The sequence below is a fragment of the Rhinatrema bivittatum genome, chromosome 3 (assembly GCF_901001135.1).
Source record: "Rhinatrema bivittatum chromosome 3, aRhiBiv1.1, whole genome shotgun sequence".
Lineage (NCBI taxonomy): Eukaryota > Metazoa > Chordata > Amphibia > Gymnophiona > Rhinatrematidae > Rhinatrema > Rhinatrema bivittatum.
In genome coordinates, this window is record NC_042617.1 from 533,562,276 (window position 1) to 533,588,013 (window position 25,738).

The window sequence follows — 25,738 nt, forward strand, 5'->3', positions numbered from 1 at the left end:
TCCATCCCCTTTGTCATTTTGGTTGCTCTTCTCTATACCTTCTCCATCGCAACAATATCTTTTTTGATATGCGGCGACCAGAATTGTACACAGTATTCAAGGTGCGGTCCCACCATGGAGCGATATAGAAGCATTATGACATTTTCTGTTTTATTAACCATTCCCTTCCTAATAATTCCTAACAATCTGTTTGCTTTTTTGACTGCTGCAGCACACTGAGCCAACAATTTTAAAGTATTATCCATTATGATGCCTAGATCTTTTTCCTGGGTGGTAGCTCCTAATATGTAACCTAACATCGTGTAACTACAGCAAGGGTTATTTTTCCCTATATGCAACACCTTGCACTTGTCCACATTAAGAGGTAGATTTTAAAAGGGTTACGCGCATTAGTTATGCGCGTAACCCTTTCAAAACCCACCTGCGCGTGCCGAGCCTATTTTGATAGGCTCGGCGGCGCACTCAAGCCCCAGGATGCGCATAAGTCCCGGGGCTTTCCTGGGAGGGCGTGTTGGGGGCATGTCACGGCGGCGCGTCATTCGGAGGCGTTCCAGGGGTATGGCCATGGGCTTGGGTCCTGCCTGGGGGCAATTCGGGGGCATGGCTGAGGCCTCCGAAATCGCTCCCGGGCCGGGGAATCGCGAGGCAGCGGATAAAGGTGGGGGGTGTAGATAGGGCTGGGGAGGTTGGTTAGGGAGGGGAAGGTGGGGGGAGGCCAAAGGAAAGTTCCCTCCGAGGCCGCTCTGATTTCAGAGCGGCCTCGGAGGGAAAGGGCAGGGCGCGCAGGGCTCAGCACGTGCAAGGTGCATAAATGTGCACCCCCTTGCGCGCGCTGACCCTGGATTTTATAAGATACACGCGTATCTTATAAAATCCGGCGTACTTTTGTTCGCGCCTGGTGCGCGAACAAAAGTATGCGTGGGCGTAGTTTTATAAAATTTACCCCATATTTCATCTGCCTTTTGGATGCCCAATTTTCCATTCTTGCAAGGTCCTCCTGTAATGTATCACTATCTGCTTGTGATTTAACTACTCTGAATTATTTTGTATCATCTGCAAATCATCCTAACAAATAACCCTCTTTCTTGTACCATTATCTCATCCACTCACTGAGACTCCAGAACTCAGTCTTCCTCTGGATTCTTATGTGTGGAACTGGGAGCATTTCTGAGAATGATGCTCTAAATGTTCTGAATTTCAATTTCCTATCTAAAAGTCTAACTTTGCCTTCAAGAACCTTCCACCTGCACCTGCGTATGTCATTGGTTCACACATGTACCATGGCAGCTGTCTCTTCCCCAGCACTCTCTAAAACCCTATCTAGATGATGTATGAGGTCCGCCACCTATGCACCAAGCAAGCAAGTTATCAAGTGATCCTAACATGCATCAGCCAACCAATTATCCATATTCATAATGTCAAATCATCCACTATAAAAGGCAGCCCTAATTCTTTCATCCTGGGCACATGCCCTGAGGGACAGCTCCTTGGCATGAGAGCATAATGAATCACTTGGAGGGCAGGTCCTAGCTACTATACTCAGGTGATGGTTTCCTTCCCAGTAACTATGCTTCTCCAAAGCAGCACAGGGGCTTCCACACTGGGGGTGGGACCATTCTACCGTGCCACTGAAGGTCACTTCTATATACCTCTCTGTCTTTCTCAGCTCCTCCAGGTCTGCCATTCTAGCCTCCAGAGATTGTACTTGTATTTCCAAGAGCCAGGAGCTCTTTGCACTAGATGCACATATACAGCCTCTCCCCATCAGGTATATAATCATACATGTGGGACTCATCTGAAAAGACTGTATAGTCCCCATCCTACTGCTGGACTTCTATATGCATCTTAATGTTGTTATTCAAATTATTTCAAATTTAAAAAAAAGTGGGGCTTTTATTTTAATGTTTGTCAATGGCCTGGAATATGATTAAAATTAATCAAATGTTAGGTTGGGGTTAATTACTCACTTGTTGATAAATCTCTAATTGACTTTTATTATAAAAAATGTCTCTTCTAGTCTTCTAATTGGGGTAGCAGTCTAAATGTAAAACTATATGTCTTGGGAATGGGGACAAGGTGAGGAGAGGTGGAGAGTGGGAAATGGGTAGATAGTTGGGCAAAACAAACACCACTGATTAGTTTTCTAAGGAACAGCTCATGCCTTCCCACAGCAAAACAATGAACTTTTGCAAGATCTTTCCACACATAGAATTAATTCAACCTACAAACTACTTAGTTCTATACACATATGGGTAGATTTTCAAACAGCGCGATTTGGCGTACTTTTGTTGGCGCATCAGGCACCAACAAAAGTACGCTGGATTTTAGTAGATACGCACGTAGCCGCGTGTATCCGCTAAAATCCTGGATCAGTGCGCGCAAGGCTACCGATTCCGTATAGCCGGCGCGCTCCGAGCCGCGCAGCCTACCTCCGTTCCCTCCGAGGCCGCTCCGAAATCGGAGTGGCCTTGGAGGGAACTTTCTTTTGCCCTCCCCTCACCTTCCCCTCCCTTCCCCTACCTAACCCACCCGCCCGGCCCTGTCTAAACCCCCCCTTACCTTTGTCGGGGGATTTACGCCTCCCGGAGGGAGACGTAAATCCCCGCGCGCCAGCGGGCCGCTAGCGCGCCGGGACGCGACCTGGGGGCGGGTCCGGAGGGCGCGTCCACGCCCCCGGACTGCCCCGGGCCGAAACCACGCCCCGGGCCCGCCCCCGAAACGCTACGCCCCGCCCCGAAAACGCTGCATGGATCGGGCCCACCCCCGACACACCCCCCTCGGAAAACCCCGGGACTTACGCGAGTCCCGGGGTCTGCGCGCACTGGTAGGCCTATTGAACATAGGCGCACTGGCGCGCAGGGCCCTGCTCGCGTAAATCCGGGCGGATTTACGCGAGCAGGACTCTTAAAATCCGCCCCATACAGAATTAATTGAACCCATAATCTGGCACTAGTCAGATTTTCAAAGCAGAACTGTAAGATCTCCACAGAGTTTCAAATTTCTCTTCTTTTATCACACTCCTTTACTCTTTTGGTATTCTGTGTTTTAAAGCTAACCTTTATGACTGTCCTCCTTTTTAGTCCCTTACCAGTCACGTTTTCATAAAATGCCCTTGCTTCCAGTCTTTCTGTGTATTACCCTAAACTGGACAATGTCTTCTCTTTTTGCCCCTTTCGACAGATCTGCACTGTAATTAAAAGTGTTAGATATATTATAAGAGAAAAATATGAGACCCCTATTAAGTGCAATGTTAGTTTCTGAATATTTAAGTGTTGTCTAATATTTATAGACAGAGGAAGTCACTTGTGGTTACTAAAACTACATTATTTATTCACAGATTGTTGTGAAGCTGAAGTAGAGTTTGTAACAATGTTTATTGGAATATAGAAATTAAATATGTTCTAGAAAACAATGCAGTAGTGGTCCAAATTGTACAGTGCGCCAGTCATCTTTTATGAAATAGTATCTTAGGAGAGGCTTCATTGAAATGCATGTTGCTTGCTTTATTTAGAAACTTGGAGAACATTCTAATTCATATTTGTCTGGTTGTACCTTGGGAATTCATATTTACAGCTCTATTAATTTGATTTTATGCGAGATCTGTAATAAGATCAGCTCTGGGAGTTATAGAATGATGGAATCAATACAAAAAAATCATTTTGAAATTCCACAGACCCATAAAGGAATGAGCTGACTTTCACAGCCCTGTAAATGTTTTCGGAACCCTCTTTACGAACATGCCACATGATTAATACACCTTATTAGAAGTTGTGATATGTTCATTAGCTAATCAGTGGTTTTAAAACATTCTTTCCCCTTAACTGGGTCCTCCTTTTTTAATTGAAGGGAAAGTGAGATCTAGGAATATTTTTAGAGAAAGCTTTGGTTGTTTGCTTGCTCATAACCTAGCAGTAGGACTATGATACATTGTATAGAATTTGCATTGCAACATTATGGGATAATTAAAAAAAATAAAGAATAAGAAAAGAAACAACGTTCCCTGAACACCTTCCTGGATCCTCCTTTCCTCTTATTATTAGAAACAAATACGTGTGTGATTTTTCATGTTGCCTAAGTTTTCTTCTTTGGTGCAGAGATTTGATTATATTTATATCAATTATCCAATAGCAGGGCAGCTTTCAAAATGTGCAGTGTCATCCAATTGCAGAGCAAGTTTAAACATGAATCTTGAAGACATTACAATAGGGATGTGAATCGTGTCCTCGATCGTCTTAACGATCGATTTCGGCTGGGAGGGGGAGGGAATCGTATTGTTGCCGTTTGGGGGGGTAAAATATCGTGAAAAATCGTGAAAAATCGTGAAAAATCTAAAAATCTAAAAATCGCAAAACCGGCACATTAAAACCCCCTAAAACCCACCCCCGACCCTTTAAATTAAATCCCCCACCCTCCCGAACCCCCCCCAAATGAGTTAAATAACCTGCGGGTCCAGCGGCGGTCCGGAACGGCAGCGGTCCGGAATGGGCTCCTGCTCCTGAATCTTGTTGTCTTCAGCCGGCGCCATTTTCCAAAATGGCGCCGAAAAATGGCGGCGGCCATAGACGAACACGATTGGACGGCAGGAGGTCCTTCCGGACCCCCGCTGGACTTTTGGCAAGTCTCGTGGGGGTCAGGAGGCCCCCCACAAGCTGGCCAAAAGTTCCTGGAGGTCCAGCGGGGGTCAGGGAGCGATTTCCCGCCGTGAATCGTTTTCGTACGGAAAATGGCGCCGGCAGGAGATCGACTGCAGGAGGTCGTTCAGCGAGGGTTCCGGCGCCTCGCTGAACGACCTCCTGCAGTCGATCTCCTGCCGGCGCCATTTTCCGTACGAAAACGATTCGTGGCGGGAAATCGCTCCCTGACCCCCCGCTGGACCTCCAGGAACTTTTGGCCAGCTTGTGGGGGGCCTCCTGACCCCCACGAGACTTGCCAAAAGTCCAGCGGGGGTCCGGAAGGACCTCCTGCCGTCCAATCGTGTTCGTCTATGGCCGCCGCCATTTTTCGGCGCCATTTTGGAAAATGGCGCCGGCTGAAGACAACAAGATTCAGGAGCAGGAGCCCGTTCCGGACCTCTGCCGTTCCGGACCGCCGCTGGACCCGCAGGTTATTTAACTCATTTGGGGGGGGTTCGGGAGGGTGGGGGATTTAATTTAAAGGGTCGGGGGTGGGTTTTAGGGGGTTTTAGTGTGCCGGCTCACGATTCTAACGATTTATAACGATAAATCGTTAGAATCTCTATTGTATTGTGTTCCATAACGGTTTAAGACGATATTAAAATTATCGGACGATAATTTTAATCGTCCTAAAACGATTCACATCCCTACATTACAATGTGCTCTGGCCTACCAGAGATTTCAATTGATCTAAACTGGCCTGTTTTCCTAAAAGAAATAGAAATTAGAGATTCTGAGTATCAAAAGAAGGAGAAGCATATGGAAATTGTGATACATGGTATAAGGAACCCTTGGTTTTCTTGCCAAAAGGAGTGAACCAAGTTAATAGGGAGGAATAGAAAGATTAGTGAATAGTGGTTGGAGTCTGATGCTCCCCTAGGTGGGCGAAAGAGATGGTGTGTTCCTGAGCCTTTATAAGGCCTGCCACCATCTTAGATGTAAATTCTTAATTCAGATTTTTCATGAGTTGCCCTGCAGAGGCGACAGCCCTGTTTCTGCAGTCTCTCTTTTGATTGGGGATTTTTTTTTTTTTTTTTTTGGAAAGAACTCTGAGGATTCTCTTTACAGAGACCTAGATAAAGAGAGTAGAAGCAGAATGTCTGAACCCTATTTTGGTCCAGATGTTTGGGAAACTGGTTGCTGGAGAAGGACGTTTTACCACCTTTCCTTTTTCTCCTTTTGGTTCCCCTTTTATTGAGCATTTTTTACTGCCTGAGAACTCTAGGGCCCAGGATCTCCTATTTGTTTTGAACTTTGAATACTAGGGATGTGCATTCGGTAGCAACAAAATAGGAAATGGAGACAATATTTCCTATTTCGTTGCATTTTGGGGGGGGCCGACGAAACGATAAGAAAACCCACAAAATTTTGTGTGGTTTTCTTATTATTTTTGGGGGGAGAAGAAAGGGCACATAACCCCCCCCCCCAAATCCACCCCAACTCTTCAAATTTAATTAATTGTAACCCCCCACCCTCCCGACCCCCCCCCCCCCAGACTTACCGAAAGTCCCTGGAGGTCCAGCAGGGTCCCGGGAGCGATCTCCCCCTCTCGGGCCGTCAGCTGCCACTAATCAAAATGGCACCGTTGGCTCTTTGCCTTTCCCATGTGACAGGGGCTAACGGTGCCATTGATCAGCCCCTGTCACATGGTAGGAGCAATGGATGGTCTGTGCGGGCCTGCTGGCAGCGGGGGTTAGCCTCTACCACTGCAATCCTCAAAGTCACTCATGGTGGCCAGGATGCCACCACCACCCTTGCCGACTTTGGCGGGAACCTCAGGGGCATCCCCAACTGATGACATCCCTTGGTCATTGTTCTTAAGCACCACCTTCGCCCCTTGCTAGCTGACTTGGCAACAAGTTCCATCGTTACTGGTGCTTGCTCCTGTCTCCTCGGACCTGTGGTGGCTGTCTCCGTTCTTCCTTGAACTTTGGACTCTGGCTTAGGTACCCACTCCTTGGGGACCTGCTTGTACTTCTATCGGAGACCTGGTCTCCTGGCTTCCCCTGCTCCTCGGGCTAGCCCTGTGCCTCCCAGAGATCCTATCTGCTGGTCTACCTGCTCCTCGGAGTTGCCTCTCAGAACTGCCCCACTATCTTGGAGACTCAACTCTGTGCTTCCTCGCTCCTTGGGGCAGTGCCTACATTCTACACCAGTGACTGTGCTTCCCCACTCTTTGGGGCAGTGCCTACATTCTACACCAGGGACTGTCTGTGCTTCCCCGCTCCTCAGGGTAGCACCTATGTTCTACACTGGTGATTACCCATGCTTCCCGTTCCTCAGGGCAGTGCCCTCATTTTACTCTTGTGACTGTAATTACACCTCCCCGCTTCTTGGGGTAGTGTCTCTGTTCCTCTTTCAGAGGTACCTTCTGCACAGCCCCGCTCCTCAGGGTTGCTTATGTCATTGCCTGGAGACTCGTCTCGGGCTTCCCTACTCCGCAGGACAGCCTACGTCATCTCATCTGTGCCTTCCTCGCTATGCAGCTCTGCCCCTCTGGGCTCTCTCTGCAGTATACCTCCTGAACTTCCTGTATCACGCTTCCCACTCCTCGAGCCTGCCTAGCGCCGCTCTCTCGGAGGTCCCTTCTCTGGCACTTGCTCTCCAGCTCAGCTTGTATACTGTGGAGTCCCTCTGCTCTGTGTCTCTCACCTCGATCCTTGGGACTTCCCCACAGACTTCTCTCCACAAGCTCCTGCTGCACCTGACCTCGCCTCCTGATGGTGAGAACCTGTGGGGCTCCTCCCCTCAGGTGGTATCAACCCTCACTTCGGGCCAAGGGTCCACGAAACCCACGAATCCTAACAGATTGCCAAGTTATAGACCCTCAGAGGTCTCAGCCATCCAGGCCATCTCTGGCCTGGCACAAAGAATCAGCGAACAGCAAAAGTTCCTGGAAACACTGGCAGCAACCATTGATAACTTGAGCACTCATTTAGATGTCACTATGACTGCCACCACGACGTCTACCAAGCTCAATTCCTCCACCTCTATGCTGGTTCCTCGGCCAACCGTGCCCTTGCCGGCACCTCCACGCTTTTAAGGAAACCCTCTTAAGTATAGGGGTTTCTTGAATCAATGCAATATGCACTGTTGTCTGCAACCAGCTTACTTCCCAGATGTGATCACCAAGACTACCTAAATCCTTTCCCTTCTGGATGGCTAGGCCTTGGCCTGGGCGTCACCTCTCTGGGAGTGTGCAGATCCAGTTCTTTGAGACCTTCCGGGGTTTCTGGCCTTATTCTGCTCCAATCTTCAACGATCAGGGCTGAAGAGCTGTTTCCAGGTCATTACTTCTCCATCTCCAACAAGGCTCTCATTCATTAGCGGATTATGTTATTGAATTCAGGACCCTTTCATCGGAACTCCACTGCTTACGTTCCATCTTCCTTGAAGGGTTGAGTCTTCGGATTAAAGACAAGTTGGTGGCTCGCGAATTACCTGCCTCTTTGGACTCTCTGATAGACCTTACTGGTCACATCGACTGCCACCTGCAAGAACACTCAAAAGCATCTAGAGTGTACAGGAAATCTACCCCAGGCTTGTCCCGAATTTGACATTAATCTTCCCCCAGAGTGAACGCAGCTCAGAACAAAGCTAAGGATGAGCCAATGCAGATGGGTTGGAGCAGATTTCACCCAAGGAATGATGCCGCCGCCAGCAATCCGGCCTCTGCCTGTACTGCGGCCAATCCGGGCATGCCATAGCCTCATGTCCAGTCTGGGAAACTCCCAGGCCAAGGTTCTGCTGGAGGACTGCTCCTAGGCCTGACTTTACCATCTCCTTCATTGACTGTACCCTGTATATATTATCTGACTTTGTACAACGACGCTTCTCTGCAGATATACAAGGATATTTACAAATAATTTCGTTGAGGCAAATATAAATTTAATATTGCATATCCTTGGAAGACACAGATGCAAGACCTTCAATATAGGCAGGGCATTACTGTGTCTTACAGTCTCTTGTGGATGCTGTATTATATAGTTTCAAATCATGCATAGAAAATGCTTGTGACGAGGATCACTTATGCAATATGACAGTGTAATAAGATGACCTTCTCTAGCCTGAGAAATCTCCTCCCACCTTAAAAGTTCCTTTGTTTAGCATTGCTTTGATGTGCTCTGTTTCTTCTGAACTTCTTTATTCTGTTGATAGATCAATCATTTCATCTCCAAGGGGCAGGGAGAAACTCTGATTTCAGTTGGAATCTGTTGGAGCCAGATAAGCAAAAGAATGCAGTTTCTGCCACCTGCCATCGATAACCTCCTGACCTTTAATTATAGGCTTTGCAGAGCCTACAGGTCTTCCAGATATCTTCCAAATTATTGAGTCTGAGGTCAGTGAAAGGTTCACTGTATACCAGCAGGTTCAGTTAAGGCAGACAGCAAAGGACTCTGGGACAAGCTGAGTGGGCCAAAGGCCTGAACCAAAATCTTATGTTATGCTGACATATATCATTTCCCTCTTGTGCCACCTTCAATGGCAAGAGTGGCACACCAACAGGTCCTCGACGATTGGCCATAACAAAGGAACTTAAAAAGTGTGTCCTAACAACTAGCCTTGGTATTTATCAGGTGTAAAGCATAGTTGTGTGTGTCCCTCTAGATTCCTAATTAATGTAAGAGATACTCATATAAGCATTCACTAGCTAATCAAACAATAACATTAAAACTGAATTACAATAAAAAATCATCCAGTTCTATAGTTAAACTGCATGTGTAATAATAATATCAAAACTTTAGTCTTAAGCTAGAGATTACATTGCATAAGGAAGGAATACCATATTTAAACTAATAGTATAAAGAGAAAGGACTTGTTCCTAATAAGTATAGAAAGCATGACAGGAAACAGTCTGTATGCTAGAAATCACATACTAGTATAACTAGCATAAAGATAAGCAAGAACTAAAAAATTATTAAAGAAGAAAGTATGTATATTCTTGTTGCATTGTTCATAATGGGCGAGACTCTGCAAGGAGAACTGTTTCATACTGAAAACCAGGGCTAGAAGTAGATAGGTATAATAGAGAAGAAGGAGTAAGAATATATGATAGAAGAGAAAAAGAACATTGAAAAAACTAAACAACTGGCAAAAAAGAAATTATTCTTAAAAGAAATAAAGAAAGTAATGAGAGGCAGTCCGTTATAGTGGACTATGAAAAAGAAAACAGATTAGCAGGATAAAAAGAATGTTTTAACTCACAGGTAGTGTTTATAGTGCTGGGGCCAAGATAAGGAGAAAAGAACAATGAGCAATTAGTATGCCAAAAGATATAGTAATAGAATAGTTGCAGATCCCTATGACAGTGCTCATCATGTATAAGGAGTGTATTTGTTTCAAGGAGAACAATCTCATAGTAAGCATCAAAGGCCCCACTACCAAGAAATATTTGTGAGAGGGTATAAACAGACTCTAAGCAAAATCTAATAGTATTACAGGAAGAATATTCAAAAAGAGTTTCAGGAAAGAAATCAGAGTAAAAAGGGAATAAAGATCAGCAAATCGATTACCATAAGTATAGACTGCAGAACAAAAGAATAGGAATAGCTTATAACAAATAGATCGGTATATATTTAACATATGCTGGTGTGGAAGAGAAATATATATATGATATCCCTCTTGAACCATGGATTATCATATTTGAATTACAGTGAGACATATCACCTTCTACGTGATCAAAGCAGCTTTCATAGATAAAGATAAAGAAAAACATAGTACATATTCATTTAGCTGATTCAGCATAGAAATACATATAAGTATTAAAAAACCCGTCTCCATTAAAATGGATAACCAGGAATTTCACACTTTGGCGTTGGTGAACTCTGGGGCTGGTGGAAACTTTATTCTAAAACAATTAACTGAGCACTTGCAGATCCCCACCATCCACTCCCCCCAGTGCCCTTACTCCTCTCGTCCATCCATGGAGAACCTCTTTCTGGTGAGGTCACTCACACCACGGCCCCTATTCGACTTCGCACAGGGTACCTGCACGTAGAAAACATTTCTTTCCACATTCTGGACAAAGCCATTCATCCTGTGGTCCTGGGACTACTGTGGCTACAACAACACACCTCACAGTTCGACTGGGCCACCTTACAGCTCTCTCGTTGCAGCCCCTCCTGCTATGACAACTGCCTGGAGTCCATATTGCCTCTGCCTTGCCTGAATCCCTCACTCTCTCCTCCCAGGCTTCCACCACAGTATTCTTCATTTGCTGATGTGTTCTCGAAGGCCATGGACACTCTATCCCCGCATCACTCCTATGACTGCACAATAAACTGTTGCCCAACACAGAGCCTCCTTGGGGTAGGATTTATCCTTTATCGCTAACTGAGACCCAGGCCATTCGGAATACATCCGCAAGAACCTGGCCAAAGGCTTCACTCGGCCCTCCAAGTCTCCTGCGAGAGTGGGATTTTTCTTTGTAGGAATAAAAGACAGCTCCCTCTGTCCCTGCATTGATTCCGGTATATAAGAACCATAAATAAATAAATAAATAAATAAATAAATGTGATCAATCTAAAGGACCGCTACCCATTGCCTCTGATTTCAGAGCTTTTTGACAGGCTTCAGGGAGCAAAAATCTTCTCCAAATTGGACTTCTGTGGAGCCTACAATTTGGTCCGTATCCACAAAGGCGACAAATGGAAAACCGTGTTTAACACACGTGATGGCCACTTTGAATACCTTGTGATGCCATTTGGCCTTTGCAACACGTCTGTGGTTTTTCAGATTCTGATGAATGAGGTTTTCAGAGATATGCTTTACCAATGTATAGTGGTGTACCTGGATGACATCCTGGTTTTCTCCCAAGATCTACAAAGCCACCGCTGGGATGTCTCTCAGGTCCTCCAGCGTCTACAGGACAACCAACTTTATGTCAAACTCAAAAAGTGTTCCTTCGAGCAGGAGACAGTTCCTTTTCTTCGCTATGTGGTTTCCAGTCAAGGGTTCAGAATGGATCCTCAAAAACTGAAGAGCATCCGTGATTGGACTCAACCTTCGGGTCTCAAGTCACTACAGAGATTCCTTGGCTTTGCCAATTACTATCGGTCTTTTATTCACCATTATTCTACCCTGACCGCACCGCTCACAGCCATGACTCGCAAAGGGGCCAATCCCTCGTAGTGGTTTCCCGAAGCTATGACCACCTTCCAGGATCTTAAGGCCACTTTTCTCCAGGAGCTGTGTATTTTCCATTCGGATCGCAGGCCGCCATTTGTAGTCGAGGTCGATGCCTCCGACTTTGGAGTAGGAGCAGTTCTGAGCCAATACTCCACGACCCATACCTTACACCCGTGTTCATTTTTTTCCTGGCGCTTCTCTCCGGCAGAATAAAATTACGCCATCGGGGATAAGGAGTTACTGGCTATCAAGCTGACCTTCGAGGAATGGCATCCCTGGCTCGAGGGAGCCCAACACCAGATCACAGTGTATACGGATTCCCAAAAACCTCAAGTATTTACACCATGCTCAGCATTTGAACCATCACCAGGCCCATTGGGCCCTCTTTTTTGCCCGATTCAATTTCCTGCTGCACTACCGACCAGCCAATAAAAATTGCCGTGCCGATGCTCTCTCCAGATCCTTCATTCCCGAGGATGTTCCCGATACCCCACGGCACATAATTGACCCTGCCAAGGTCATCCTGTCCACTTTTCCAGTGCCACCTGGGAAGACGGCAGTCCCTCGCCAAGTATGACAGAGGGTTCTTCGATGGGCTCAAGACTCCCTGACTGTAGGACATCCAGTCAGTCTAGAACATTGTATCAGACCGAGAACCACAATTCACCGCCCGCTACTGGAAGGCATTATGTAAACGCTTCAAGGTCCAGTTGAGTCTCTCATCAGCCTTCCACCCTCAGAGTAATGGGCAGACTGAACGTACGACCTTCCTGCGCTCCTTTGTAAAAGAAAGACAAGACGATTGGGCCAAACTTCTCCCATGGGCGGAATTTTCATATAACAATCATACACACTCCGCTACAGGAAGTTCTCCCTACTTATCTATCTATGGGAAGCAACTTCAGCCGCCCTTGCCCTCACCTGAACCCAGCGCACTGCCAGCAGTGCAACTCTCTGCCCACCAGCTACTTGCCCTCTGGACATCTATTCAAAAGAAGATGCAAAAAGCTGCCCTTGCTACCAAAACATGGGCAGACAGCCACCGTCAGCCAGCACCAGTCTACCTCCCTAGGGTCCATGTTTGGCTGAGTACAAAGAATCTACAACTTCGGATTCCTTCCCGCAGACTCACCCCCAGATTCTGTGGACCATTCCGCATTGCCGAGTGCGTAGGAGCCATTTCCTATCGCTTGCGCTTACCCTCCTCAATGCATGTGCACAATGTCTTCCATGTGTCGCTTTTGAGGCCTCTCATCCTCTCCAGGTACCATCCCCGAGCTCCCGAATCTGCAGATCCTTCCGTGCCAGGAGACACCACGTACCAAGTTCAGGAGGTTCTAGATGTCAGATTCCATCAACATCGCTGGGAGTACCTCATCGCCTGGGAAGGTTGTGGACCCGAGGACAACACATGGGAGCCAGCCCGCAACATCCTTGATAAGGACTTATTGAAAGCCTTCCATCAAGACCACCCAGGTAAATCCGGGCCTGCTAAGAGGGGGCATAAGAGGGGGGGTACTGTTGCGGTTCCAGTCGCGGCAGCCGTGACTAGGCCCTTACCTCCTTGGTCCCGGCCCGTCTCCGAGGGTCTGCGGCCTGTTTCGCGGCATCCCCGCGGGGGGGACGCCGTCGAGAAGCCCTGCCTGGATGCCTTCTCCCTAGGCACGCGCATGCACGCAACCCGTGCTTATGAAGGCCGTTTCCCACCACTGGAAGCTCCGCCCTATCCATGATGTCAGACGCCGTGGCCTATGTAAGGCCGCCGTGGAGCCCAGGACTTTGCCTTGCAACGGGGTTCCTTGCGGTTCTCTGTTGCTCCGTGCCCCGGAGTGTGCTATTGCATTAGCGACTCCGTTCCTGCCTGAGACTTGTTTCACTCCGTGCCCAAGTCTTGCTTCTGTCTGGCTTGTGTGCAGGAATCTGTTCTGCTTCAGTTCCAGCTTGGTTCCAGTAGCCAGTCCTGCTTCAGCTCCTGCCTGGTTCTAGTAGCCAGTCCTGCTTCAGCTCCTGTTTGGTTCCAGTAGCCAGTCCTGCTTCAGTTCCTGTCTGGTTCCAGTAGCCAGTTCTGCTTCAGTTCCTGCTTGCTTCAGTCCTAGCCTGCTTCAGTTCCTGCCTGTCTCCTGATCCCTGCCTGCCTGCTCCAGCTCCAGCTTCCGTGATCTCCTAAGTCCCAGCGGTCGGCCTCCTACGGGCTCCTCCCGGGGGAGTACCGGCTTCCAGGGTAAAGCTCACTTCCAGCTCCTGCCTGGTATCCACCTCCCGACCTGTCACTCACCAGAGACTATAGTACACCTCTCTCCAGTCTCTCACAGGTCGGCCCAAGGGTCCACTAAACAGTTTATTCACAACAGGTACTAGCATGTAATTCCCAAATAATTGCCATTGAAAACTAAAATTGAAGGGAATTAAATACAGAGATAATACCCAGGACGGTATATAAGCCTACAGCTTTCCGAGGACAATTTCCTACCTTTTTATTTCTTAACTTTATTAATGCTATTTTAGTTTTTAAGTAATTTTGAACTATCTTATTATTTTTTTATTGAAGTTTTATTGAATTTATTTCTACCTTCTAATTGTTTATATATAATTTTGTATTATGTAAACCGTTAAGATAGAACCATGTGTTCCGGGTAACGGTATATAAAAACTGCATAAATAAATAAATAAAATAAATCTATCTGATACAAAATACTTTTATTACATATCTTCACATTACATTTAACATTAATTTAAACTTATTTTTTAGAACGTTAAACATTTTTTTACATGTTTACAACAAGCATTCCAACAATTTCAAAGATATCATTAGACCCGCACATTCCCCAATCTACAAACACTTCCACTCACAGTTTAAAATTTCAAACATACAACCTTCCACACACAGTCTTTCACCATTCACTCCATCTGTTTTTTCATTCATTTCTGCTAGTCAGACTGCCATTCCTGTAAGGATAAGTTAACACACAGCTCTGCCAGATTCTCCTCTAAGGCCAAGATATGGTTCTCAAACTTGGTAACAAAAAAGTTTCTTTTTGCAACCTACATTTAAGTAAAGGTCGATATAAGCATGGTGGGGCATTGCCGGTATCCACTAGGAATACCGGTGGTTTCCAATTTATAAATAATTCTCAAAATTTAAGTGGCGCAGATTCAGAGTTTCTCAAAAGCAACAAACGGGTTGGCAATTGAGTTAAATGCCAAAAACATCTTTTCAACCCTATTCACTCGGTTAAAATCTGCTGGAAATATTTTGCCCCATGCTTTGGAAAGTAGCGGCATTTTGGTTCCGCATCCAATTGTACCCTTTCTTGAGCCGAAGTCACAACCTGCCTATAGAACCCATAAAGAAAAATTCCCCCGCTTTCAATCTACTGGTGATATTAAGGAATAGATTTTCAAAAAGTACGCGTGCGCGCACACATGGACGTGCAATTTTATAACATGCGCGTGCTCCTTCAGTTGCGGGTCAGTATGTGTCACATTTTGAAGCTCAATTTATTTATACATCTAGTTTTTTTCAACATGTGAGCTTCTGGCAACGTTATATTGATGATTAGTTTTTTCTGTGGACAGATGATTTGGATTCTTTATCAATGTTTGGGGGTCATTTTCTAAAGCTAGCACACGCAAAAAGGGACGTTTTGCACGCGAAAAGTCACTTTTTGTGTGCGATAGCTAAAAAGGGCAGAGTCGGGGCGGTGTCTGCCCTGGAAGAGGAGGAGTCGGGGCGGTCACCGTGAAGACAGCATAGACAGCGAAAAGGTAAGGAGCCTTTTCGCTGCCCATTTCACGCCCAGTAGCACCACCTTTTATGATGGCGCTATTGGGTAGAAAAGCCGGCAGCGATCGCACCGCAGAGGTGTGATTGCTGCCGGCTTTCACAGGCCTGCCCCCCGCTTCGCCCCCTGCCCCCTGCACCATGCTATTCACGATGCTGCGGTGTTTTAGAAAATATAGGCCTTTGTGAGTTACATTAATCAATGTAATCAGCATTTGAAATTTACTTTCCAAACTCATCAATCCCGAGTTACATTTTTTGATATGGTTGTACAAAGGGTAGATGAAGGTATTGAAACCTATATTCACAGGAAACCCACGGATAGGAATACTCTCTTACACTTTCAGAGTTTCCATCCCCAGAAACTTAAAGAAAACATCCTTTTTGGTCAGTTTCTCAGGTATCTGAAGTTGTGCACATCTCCGAATATGTATAAACAGTGTTCTAAGGAATTGGTCCAAAGATTTGTGGATCGTGGGTATTCTTTTAGCAATGTTAGAAGAGCGTTTAAGTGAGGACTGTATGCTAATTGAGATAATTTGTTACTTAAACAGAAGAAAAATTATATGTCTAGAATCATTTGTACCTTGCTTATTCATCTAGGATGACTCAAGTGAAACAGAGTATTTTGCAACATTGGTCTGCATTGAAATTTTTACCGGGCTTTAAGGATACCCCGATCTATGCAGTTACAAAAGGTAGTAACTTAAGAAATAGATTAGTGAAACATTGTTTGACTCAAGCGGATCATCTTCAATCTAAGGGTCAACGTTGATGTGGGCAGTATTTGGTGTGTTCTTATGTGTTAGTGACACAACAATTTATTCACACGCAATTAAAATCTCCTTATGTGTTGCCGGGGTTGTTTATATGTGCCACTCAGAGGGTTGTGTATGTTGTTTGCCCGTGCACTTTGATGTACATGGGTCAAACTATTAGATCAGTGCGACAGCAGATTATAGAGCACAAGAGCTGTATCCAAACAATTAAGGAAAATGCTCCATTGATGGCTCATTGGCTTAGAGCTGGCCACACAGTAGAAGACATTAGATTTTTTTGTGATTAAACAGTGTCACAGCCAGTTAGGAGAAGATATCTCACGTTTATTGAGGCAATGGGAACAATGGCACACGTTAGCCCCTGAAGGTTTGAATAGTGAGATGGAATGGACTGCATTCATGTAATGACATTTATATTGTAGTGGATTGAGATGAGGGGGATTGAAGCATTATGATATAGTTAGAAGCATGGGTGTAGTGGATGGGATGGATGTGTTGCATCTGGATCCCTTCAGTTAGCATCTGTTATATTCTATGTGAGTGATATTAGGGGTTTGGAGGTTTGAAGAGTGATAGCTTGGTATGTGTGTTTTGTGTGTATGGTTATATTGTTTGGTATGAGATATTTTCTTGTTTTGGGTGCATGGTAGCATTGTTGGAAATGTTGTTTGGGAGGGATCGTGGTGACACTGTAATGGACGGAAGATCAGTGATTGGTGAAAATGTGGGGAATGTTGTATGCTGGCAGTGTAGGATAAGAAGTTGTGGATGCACTTCCAATTAAGTGTTGTGGAAAGGGCATGTTGAGAGATCGTTTAATGGCAATAAGGATTTAGAATTGGTGGTGTGAATGGTTAAATGCCGATATGATGGGAGGAGTTAGGTTCCTATATTGCACGCTATGCACGCTATTGTATGTCACTCGTGGTGGAGCCCTACACCATGTTTTAAGGCGGGGTGGTGTTGTAACTGTGACGCCATTTTAGCAAAAGTAAGTCATCAGAGAGAAGGTTGATTCCAGTATGGTGTATGTAATCAAAGTAAAAGTTCAAAAGTTGGGCATTTTCATGTCTTGTGAGCTGGGTAAGTAGTAGGTGGCTACCGCCATTTAAGAGGAAGATATGAGTTTGCTGTGTATATTGGGATAAAACTATGGAATGGTTTATGTTTTTTAGATCAAATTGGAATGGAGTACGCCCACAAGAGTGGAGACCTGGGTCGTTAGAATTAAAGTTTTGGTGTGTGTTAGGTCAGCAGGTTTTTCAAAGTTGAGATATTTTTGTTATAGTTTTTGATTTTTTTGGGATAGATCTTGGCATTTAAAATGATTTCATATTTTTGGTGAATATGTTTTGTAGAATTGTTGTTCCCTTGATGAAGCCGTGAGGATGAAACAAGGGCCCTTTAAAGAAAGCTTTCGGGAGCTATCATATGGAAGTAATGGGGTATCCAAATCTTGGAATGACGATCATTTTGTGAAATAGCCAATTGATGTCTTCACTTTCAGAGGTAATTGTGAAGGAGTGAATCTTCTAAGGAACAAATATTTAAGTGGTGCAATTATGATGATGCCATGAAACTGTAATTTGCTTAATATTTTGCTACAAAGGATGGCGAAGAAGTGAAAGATATTTGGGTATGGAAAAGATGTAACAACCATTTTGTGAAAACTTTCTGAAGAAGTGAAAGGCTTCTTGAGTGTGAAAAAATGTAATAACCATTCTGTGAAAATTATTTGATGAACATTGTACAAAATTATAGTTTTTGATTATGTATATGATTGAGTAGGGAAATGATGTAACAATTATTTGGTGAAAATCATCTGATGAAAATTGGATCAAACTAGTCTCGATTATGTATATAGGTATTAGGATGGCATGGATTTAATGTATGAGTGGGAATAAGTGGAGTATGTATGAGGTAATTTTTTAAAGTGTTTTGGTAAATAAAAGTTGACTCTCATTTATGCATGTTGGTATTAGGCATATGGCAGGTAGGCATGCGGCAGCAAATCCTCTATTCTGATATTAGGGTATGGCAGGTAACAGCATCCTTCCAAGAGAGAGAATTTCTATAGAGGGAATGCACAGTATATCTCATGCTAGGTCTTCAAGATCAGTGTCACTAGACTCAGAAAGCAGTGATAGGCAAGATCACTATAATATGTTGTCTCTGTGCTGTAGTCTCCTTGACAACAGTTCACAGTCTCACACATAATTCACTGGGAAGGACTAACTGCTAACTTGTTATATAGTTATGATTACTAACTGACACCTGCTCTTCATTGATTTCTATGGGCCGTAGACTTCAATGGCCCATAGAAATGAATGGTAAACTAAAAGAATGAGACAAGTAGGATTCATTTAATTTATGGGATCCCCTCCATTTGTTTTGGGGACCCACAAAAGAAACAAATGGGGTTCAATTCATTTCAGAATGCCCATTCATTTTTAGCAAATGCACATCCCTAGTAACAAAGAGGAAAAAGGAACAAATATTTATCCTCAGATGATGCCATTCCTAGGATCAAATCAAGTGAATGCTGCTAAAACATTTCTATCCCCAAAACAGTTAAAAATGTGTTCAGCCAGCTGAGTGGATTTTCATTCTTCCAGCTCATTGAACTGATTCAAAGAAGAGAAACCATATCTGTTACATTTGGCGACTTGCAAGCCATCGCACTCACCTCTCAATGCCACTCAGCCCCCACACACCAGAAAGCTGCTGAAGCCCCTCTCCCTCCCCACCATAGATACAACTTTGATAACTGTCTTCAGCACATCTGGAACACCACCGGCTTCAAACTCCATGTCCACCATGCTGCCAAGGTTCAGCTTCCCCATAGGTATGCATAGTAGGCACTCAGTGGTGGGAAACCAAGATTGGCACTCCCTGATGACATCAGCACCTTGGTCCTATATAAGCCTTAGTCTTGCAACAATTCTCTGCCTCAGAAATGGGTTTCCTGCATTGTTGGTGTAGTGTGTATTGCTGATTCCTGTTCCTACTGTCTTGCCTCATCTCTCCAGTCCAGCCTTGCCTCATGTCTCCAGCCCAGCCTTGTTTCATCTCCCTATACCAGCCTTGCCTTGCTTGCCCAGCCTCATCTTATCCTACTGCCTCATGTCCTTCCCTGATATGTCAGTCCTGCTCCTTGTCTCTTTGCCTTTCCTTGGACTGATGTCTGGATCCTTGCCTGGACATTGACCATTTTTATTGCTGCCTGCCTCTGACCCTTGCCTGGACATTGACCATTCTTGTATGCCACCTGTCCTGACCCTAGCCTGGCCCTGGATATGTGCCTACACCATTTCCACAGAGACTCTAGCCTAAGACCTGCCGGTCCCTAGAACCCAAGAGCTCAACCCAAGGGGAAAGAGATTGGTATAGGTGAAGCTCCTATTCAGTCTCTCTCCAGCGTAGCTCTGCCAGCTGTAAGTGAGGGCCTGTGGGGATGACCCCATAGGTTGAACCATCCTTACCACAGCAGCAGGAATCCAGAGATCTTACAGTACCCCTTGATACTTCACTATACTTTTGACTGCAAATTTAAGGAAAAAAAATTGGCTTTCAAATGGACAACTCTAGAGCGCAATGACAGTAACTTCCTCCTCTTTTCTTAAGTAACTCTACAGAGGTCAGGAAAAATCCTAACCACCCGATTCAAAATAATTCTTATGGAAAAAAAAAAAGCTTTGAAGATGCAGTTTCTGTCCAGCTCTAATGCAAAGAAAACTAACATAGTCTTTCTAACATCCACATATTCCTGGGTCTGCTCTAACAACTCTGTCAAATTGAGCTCATTTTCCAGAATAGAGTTTGATGGTCATTCACCCCTTTCATCTCCAGGATCATCTGCCTGAAAGGCAGGAAGATTTGGGACTCTCATAGTAGGAGGCAGTTCCCCAAAAGGAAATTTGAATTTCTCAGTCAAATATCTATGCATTGTGGGCCAGATTTTCAAAGGGGTACGCATGTAAGATACGCGCGTACCCCCCCGAAAACCTGGCCCAAACACCCTCTGCACGGGCCGAGCCTATGTTGCATAGTCTTCCGGCGCACGCAAAGCCCAGGGACGCACGTACGTCCCGGGGCTTTCCTGGGGGGGCGTGAGGGGGGCGTGTCACGATCCACGCGTCATTGGGGGCATGTTGGGGGCGTGGCGCAGCCGGCGTGTCATCCGGGGGCAGCGCCACAGGCATGGTTTCAGCTGGGGGCATTCCGGGGGCGTGGCCGCGGCCTCCAGACCAGCCCCCGGACCGGAACATGGCGCGTGGCAGCCGGCCCGGCGCATGCAAAGTTATGCCTGCCTCGAGCAAAGTTATGCCTGCCTTTCGCGACAGAGGTGGGGGGGTTTAGATAGGGCCGGGGAGGGAGTGGGTTAGGTAGGGGAAGGGAGGGGAAGGTGGGGGGAGGTGGAAGGAAAGTTCCCTCCGAGGCCGTTCCGATTTCAGAGCGGCCTAGCAGGGAACGGAGCCAGGCTGCGCGGCTCAGCGCATGCAGGCTGCCGATTTTGGGCAGCCTTGTGCGCGCTGACCCCAGATTTTAATGGATACGCGCAGCTACGCACGTATCTATTGAAATCCCGCGTACTCTTGTTCGCGCAAGTTTATGAAATCTACCCCTGTATTTCTTGGAGTAACAGTTAGGGGTACATTTTAAAAAACAGCGCGCGCGTGTACCTTTGTTCGCGCACCAGGCACAAACAAAAGTACACTGGATTTTATAAGATACGCGCGTAGCCGTGTGTATCTTATAAAATCCGGGGTCGGTGCGCACAAGGGGGTGCACATTTGAGCAACTTGCGCGTGCTGAGCCCTGCGCACGCTGCCTGTTCCCTCCCCCCCACACCTTCCCCTCTCTTCCCCTACCTAACCCACCCCCCGGCCCTATCTAACCCCCCCTTACCCTTGTTATAAAAGTTACGCCTGCCTCTGGCAGGTGTAACTCGCGCGCACCAGCGTGCTGCTGGCATGCCATCTCCCGACCCGGGGGCTGTTCCGAAGGCCTCGGCTGCACCCCGGAACGCCCCTGGGCCAGCACCACGTCCGTCCCCCCCCGAGATGCCCCCCGGAACGCCCCAAACATCGTGCCACCCACCCAACTCGCCCCCAACACGCCCCCCCTAGCGAAGCCCCGGGACTTACGTGCGTCCCGGGGCTTGCATACGCCGCCAAGCCTATGCAAAATAGACTCGGCGCGTGCAGGGGCATTATAAAAGGGTTACGCGTGTACCTTATGCCCTTAACCCTTGTAAAATCTACCCGTTAATGTCTTAGGAAAATTTATAAAACAAAGATTACATTTGCTTGAATTGTTCTCCAACATCTCAAGTTTATGTTGCAAACTGAAGTTGTCCTTATTCAGAATTGCCTGTAATAATTACATGGATGTGATATTCTCCTCACATCCATGAAGACAAATAGAATTTGCTGATATTTTCATTTTTTGGTCATGTAACTTTATTGTTTCAGAAAAAAAAGTACACAATTATTTTACTATCCCAGTCATAGAGGATGCACTCTGGAACACCACAGCCCAAACATTCTGCAGGGAAACACAGTAGCAGGGCTGAATTTCCTTCTGTCCTCAGAATACACCTGTTACAGGTAAGCAACATTGCTAAATGTATTTCTCAATGAACATACCAGAGAAAAGAGAGACAAAGGAAATACAGATCACAAAAGCATCCAACACAAGGAATAGGAAAAACAAATGAAATGTTTGTGCAGTACTCCTGAATGATTATATTCTTTAAAATGCAAATGAAACAAATTGTCCCTAGTACTTAATAGGGTGCTGAAAACCATACAATAAATACTTTAGCACCAGCCCCCTAGCACTGGCTCGATTTTCCCTCCTAATGATCCTGAATGTGTGGGAATTTTTTCAACACTGTTCTATTAATTCTAATGTCTATGCGGCATCTGGATAACTTGGCCTGTGGGAGGGGAGCTAATGACTGGATCAATAAGAGAAAGAACGATTAAAAAATAAAAAGCCTTTTGGCAAATGACGCAGCACCAGAAGTGAGGAATAGCTTCAAAGCGTGCTGAATGGCAACAGCCATTCTTATGTATTACCATGGAATCCTATTCTGCACTTCTTCAGTTAGGGAGACACACAGTGGAGGCTCCTGAAATGTTTGTATGGGGGTATAATGGGGGGGAGGGGTGTCACAATGAATTTTAGGGTGGGGAAGTTCCAAGTGCCTTTCTCTCAAATCGAAATGGTCCAGCCAGACCGCGGGGGCAGCTAGGGAGGACAAGCTCCTTGTCCTCAGGTCGTCCTTGCCCTCTGCCCTCCCTCTAGAGTTGCCCCTGGCGATACAACAAGCAGATCTTCTATCTGGAGGACATAAAATATAAATATTAATTTTTTTTAATTTAAATCTTCATCAATAATATTCTCTTTGATCTAAGCTGTGTTTTGGCCAGATGGGGAAGTTGTTTCTGAGACTGAGTTTCTGAGCAGAGATTAACCATTTTTTCTGATTTTGACAAAGTACATTATTATACCACCCGCAAAATAAAGTGACCAGTCAGAATATAATCCAAAGTGTAGTCAGAATCACCTGGTATACATGTACAGAGGGATCACAAATTGCAGCAACTTGGAAGGAAAGGTTTTTAGTGACCTCTAGTTCAAATTAATTTGCCACATTGTATCACAAAGCAGAAATATTTATAGCTTATTCCTGAGATTGCAGGTGATTGTTACTGGTAGATGTTTTCTAGCCTCCTTCTTTTATCACCTGAAACATTTCCCTTTTTGACAGACCATGAAACAATTTCCACATCATAATACATAGAAACATAGAAATGATGGCAGAAAGGACCAAATGTTCCATCCAGTCTGCCCAGCAAGCTTCTTAAGGTAGTAACTCTCACTCTGTGCAGGTTACTCCCATGTTTCGCTTAAGGATAGTAATTGTCAGGCTATGCAGTTACCCCCAAACCTTATAATACCCATAAGAATTGCAGACAGTGTTGCTTGATGTGCTTTACTTATGGACTTAGCCATAGAAGCAATCCTGTGCTTTTTCCCTTAAGTCTGTATATTGGTAGTCAAACCATAGAAGTCAGGCCCTGTTGGTTATTGTCTGTATCCTATTTCCCTTTTCCCCTGCCATTGAAGCTGGGTCCGGGGAGCAATTTTGCAATTGCATTAGAATCATCAAGGCACATTGGTTAAGGATAGTGATCTCCATGCCTTCTGTTAAGGGTAGTAACTGCTGCACCAAGCAAGTTATCCCTCCTTACACTTTTCTCATTTCTGTCCTCTAACCTTTAGAGATCCACAATTTTTATCCCATGTCCCTTTGAATTTTTTGACTGTTTTTGTTTTCATCACTGTCTCTGGAAGGGCATTCCAGGCATCCACCACCCTCTCCATGAAGAAATATTTCCTGACGCTGGTTCTGAGTCATCCCCCTGGAGTTTCAGTTCATGACCCCTAGTTCTATTGTTTTCTTTCCAACTGAAAAGGTTTGAAGTCTGTGCATCATTAAAACCTTTCAGGTATCTGAAGTTCTGTATCATATCACCCCTGCACCTCCTCTCTTCTGGGGTACATATTTAGATCCTTCAGCCTCTCCTCATAGGTCTTCTGATACAGATCCCACACAATTTTGGTCACCCTTCTCTGGATCACCTCCATCCTGTCTCTATCATTCTTGAGATACAGATTCCAGAACTAAACACAGTACTCCAAGTGAAGTGTTACCCAGGTCCTGTACAATAGTATTATCACCTCCTTTATCTTACTGGTTATGCAGCCCAGCATTCTTCTGGCATTAGCTATTGCCTTGTCATATTGCTTCGCTATCTTCAGATCTCCAGATACTATTACCCAAAGATCCCTCTTTTTGTCCATGCACATCAGTCTTTCATTCCCCATCACATACAGTACTTTTGGATTATCGCACCCCAAATTAATGACTCTACACTTCTTGGAATTGAATTCAGCTGCAAAATCTTCGACCACTCTTCAACCTTTCTTAAATCTCTTTTCATTCTATCTACTCCTTCAGCTGTGTCTACTCTGTTGCAGATCTTAGTATCATGTATAAATAGACAAACTTTACCTTCTATCCCTTCCGCAATATTGCTCACAAAGATATTGAACAGAACCGGTCCCAACACCAATCTCTGTGGCAATCCACTTAACATGGTTCTCTCTTCAGAGTAGATTCCATTTACCATTATATGCCATCTCCTATCAGTCAACCAGTTTGTAATCCACACCATAATCTTGGCACTCACTCCCAATCTTCTCATTTTATTCATAAGCCTCCTATGTGGGACTGTATCAAAAGCTTTGCTGAAATCCAAGAATATCACATTGAGTGCTCTTCCTCAATCCTATTTCTAGTCACCCAGTCAAAAAAATCAATCAGATTTGTCTGACAGGACCTTTCCCTGGTAAGTCCATGCTGCCTCAGGTCCAGCAACCCACTGGATTGTAGATTGTTCATTATCCTTTCCTTCAGCAGTCTCCATTACCTTTCCCATCACCGAGATGAGGCTAACCAGCCTGTAGTTTCCAGCCTCATCTCTACTTCCACTCTTGTGACGCGGGACCACCACTGTTCTTATCCAATCCCGTGGACCACTTCCATTTCCAGGGATCTATTGAACAGTTCCTTCAGCGGGCCCACCAGCACATCTCTGAGCTCTTTCAATATCCTGGGGTATATCTCATCCCTGGTGTATATCTCATCCCATGGCCTTGTCCACTTTCTGTTTGCCTAACTCCTCCCATACATTCTCTTCTGTAAAAAGAGTTTTGTCTACTCCATCCTCATCTGTGATCTTGTTAATGAGCAACATGCATCTAATGGATTCCTCCCTATCTTCAACAAAGAATTATAGAAATCAAAGAATGTATACACTGATAGTAGCAATCAAATTCAAAGTAAATGTTAAGAATGTGTAGCCCCCTGCCCTCATCTGGACACATGCAAGCACAGGGACTCACTGGGAGAGTCATGTATCATGGCCAGTTCCATTCCTTCAAGGTCCTTCCTACACAGGTAGGAACAAAGAACATTTTTCAAGGCCCTTGGGATTTTTCTCTCTTCTGGAGCTGTTCTGCACACCAGTCCAGTCAAAATCAGCAAGGGTTCTCGGAGGTTTTGTCCTAAAATCTGGTACAGAATGGAATGAAGTCTTTTGAGGAACTGTAAAGTTTCATTGCAGCTTGAGTCACAAGACTGAAGTGTGAAGCCTAGAGGCTGCTAGAGGAGTACAGAGACAGCTCCTGCTAGTACTGACTGTGGTCCCACTGGGAGGATAAAGACCTCAAAGGTCTAAGGGGATACCATCCTGCCAGGAGAGCCTATACTTAGAGTGAGGTTAAAAAAAAGACAAGGGAAA